General features: G+C 47.0%; 1 long non-coding RNA gene across 4 annotated transcripts in view; it reads right to left on the bottom strand.

Annotated features, from left to right (window-relative positions):
* Positions 1-2,494, bottom strand: part of LOC108447299 — a 65,766-nt gene extending 63,272 nt beyond the window's left edge. For 3 of the 4 annotated variants that reach the window (XR_001862786.1, XR_001862783.1, XR_001862784.1), the window contains exon 1: positions 2,237-2,494. This is a non-coding gene — a long non-coding RNA (uncharacterized LOC108447299). The remainder of the gene's footprint in view (positions 1-2,236) is intronic. The other variant, XR_001862785.1, reaches the window with a different exon arrangement.
* Positions 2,495-2,509: the final 15 nt, after the last annotated feature.

Below are 2,509 nucleotides of genomic sequence, written 5' to 3'. Positions count from 1 at the left end.
GCACGAAAATTTGAAGATACTAAATGCAGGGAAACTACTGAGGGAATGAGCGCTAATATTAAAATAGTAATAAAAGGGAAAACCTAGAAAACTCTGTGTGACTTGGTTTTGTTTCCATTTGAGAGTAATCAGCCTCGGTTTGATCTTCCCCTTCCATGATACCAAACCCTGACTAAAGACGGCCTGGAGTTCCAGTCCCCAGACAGAGTTTGTAGAGAAGAAGGGCAGCGAGCAGAAACACATCGGAAGATCGATAGCCCGTGTCACTGGGCAAAGGAAAACACGACACAGTGGGCACAAGCGCCACCAAGAGGTTCTTCTGCCACCGCCCGAAGAAGATTTTCCCCCTGTGCCGCTCAGGCACATTCTCAACACCCTTCGAGCATGCTCGCTGCTGCATTTTCAGTGAGCATTCCAAATGGAAAGCAAAGAAAAGGTTAAGTTATTTTTTAAGGGTTCCTTCCAGAGAAGAGGGGGGAAGAGGGGAAGATATATCTACAGCAACTGCAGTTTTTGACAATGGAACTTTTAACTGTTGTGGCAACAGAAAACAAGATTGCTGCCCAGTCCAGGTCTGGAAAATGTTAAATTCCACCTTATCAGCCACCGAAACAGCATCAGGAGGGATCTGTTGCTGAGCTGCCTCAAAATCTATGTTGCTGAGCTGCCTCATCAAAATCTATGCAATCCTATTTTTTTTTCTGTCAAATCAATTGTGAGATTCAAATAGCAATAACATTTCTGTAGTGTGACGTTAGAGACCATTTTTAAAGGTAAGAAGAAATTTTCTTCAGATGTTTTCATCGTGGTGAGAAAATTGGTTTTGTCCTCATCACTGCCATTTTATGAGCTGCAGAGAATGAGCTAAAAAGCCACAGGCTTTTCCTTTCTCCACAATGTTATGGGCAATTCCTCAAGCTCCAATTTTTTGCTTAGAAAGCCCCTGAGGTCAGATCCCCCTAATCTGCTTGGCCTGGCTACTCTCACTAGTAAGCGTCAGTGGGGCTGGACTCAATTCAGGGGTGAATGCATCATCCAGACAAGTCACCCAGGGAAAGGTGGGTGCTCTGTGCCAGGTAAGGCTTGGCTGCCCTCCATGCATCCATACCTCCCTTTGCAAATCATTGCTCTCAAAGTGGCAAATCATCCATCCTGGTCTCACCATTTCCCACCAAGGGAAACCAATCTGCGGTCTGCCCAGGAGCTGAAAGCTCAACATTTTCTCCAGGAAGGGGAGAGAGGTTGAGACACAGCCTTGAATTAAGCCTCCCGGGTGAGGGTGCAGGCATCCCAGGGAGGTCTCAGGAGTGTCAGACTGCAAGCCACCTGGCTAAATGCAGAACCTAGAGCATTGATCGGACTAAGTGGTCTCTAGAGGTTCCCTCCAGCCACAGTTATCCCATAGTTCTGCAACCGAAAAGGATGATTACATCTTCAGGTCGGTGACAAAAGAATATGAGGCTCAGGCTGGAGGAGCCACCAGAGATGGCTCAAAGCTCATCACATCACCAAAGCACCTCATAGGGTCGGGGGAAGGGAGAAGCAAAGAGGCCCCCACATACTGTACACAGCCAGGTAAGGAACTGAGTGATCTCAAGGCAGAAGACATGGAAAAATATTAAACAGATTAAGAAATTCATACTCTTTATTGCTGCCTGTGTCGAAGCAAGTGTCTTGCCTATTCTTCAGCAGACAGGCAAGTGTAAATGCATTTTCCCTTTTCCACACCTCGGCTTCCAGGACTGGTCAGAAAAAGGTACAGAAGTTCAGAGTTCTCATCAAGGTTTGAAAACAAGTGGAAGCAGCACCACAGTTTTAACTTGGAGGGCACAGAACAGGTACACTCCTTAGAACACAATGCTGCACAGAACCCTATGCAAGTTCCAAGGACTCCAGTCATTTTCCCCACAGTTCATTCATTTTCACCACCAGCCATCAGGTAACATTTACTGAAGGTTGGGGGAAACTGGAGCTGAGGTCTTTTTTTCCAGGCAGTTCATTCTCTCACCTAACTCCCAAGATTTAAGGTGATTTAAGCACTTGAGGATTAAAGGCATTTTAACAGCTTATACAGATTTAAACATCTAAAGTGGCTTAAACGCTTATGCTACTTTCAGGGCTTAACTATCCATGGCACTTGATGAATTTACGGGTGCTCAAAAGCCTATGCTGCCTTTAAAACAATTAAAAAAAAAAACTTAATACATAAAAAAAAAAATAAATAAAGGAGGTATACCTTAAAACACCATTGTATTTTAGGAAAGCAGTCCTGCTTGGCTCCAGCCAGGTCGGACCAGGTCACCCAAGCTTCCAACCCGCCGCCTGTCGTGGGAGGTGGATCCCAATCCCTTACCTGGCGGCCTACGATGGAGAGCCGGGGCGGGGCGGGGCCCGCCGGGTTGAACTTCCCGGGAGGCGGAGGGGCGGCACCGCTCCTTAGTTCGGTTCCCAATTAACCGTGAGACAGCGGATGTTTATTGGCCCGAGCGCGTGCCGCGGGACACCCCCG

The sequence above is a fragment of the Corvus brachyrhynchos genome, unplaced genomic scaffold, assembly GCF_000691975.1.
Source record: "Corvus brachyrhynchos isolate BGI_N302 unplaced genomic scaffold, ASM69197v1 scaffold175, whole genome shotgun sequence".
NCBI classification, from domain to species: Eukaryota; Metazoa; Chordata; class Aves; order Passeriformes; family Corvidae; genus Corvus; species Corvus brachyrhynchos.
The sequence above is the reverse complement of the archived record's forward strand: the minus strand, read 5'-3'. Positions and strand labels throughout refer to the sequence as shown.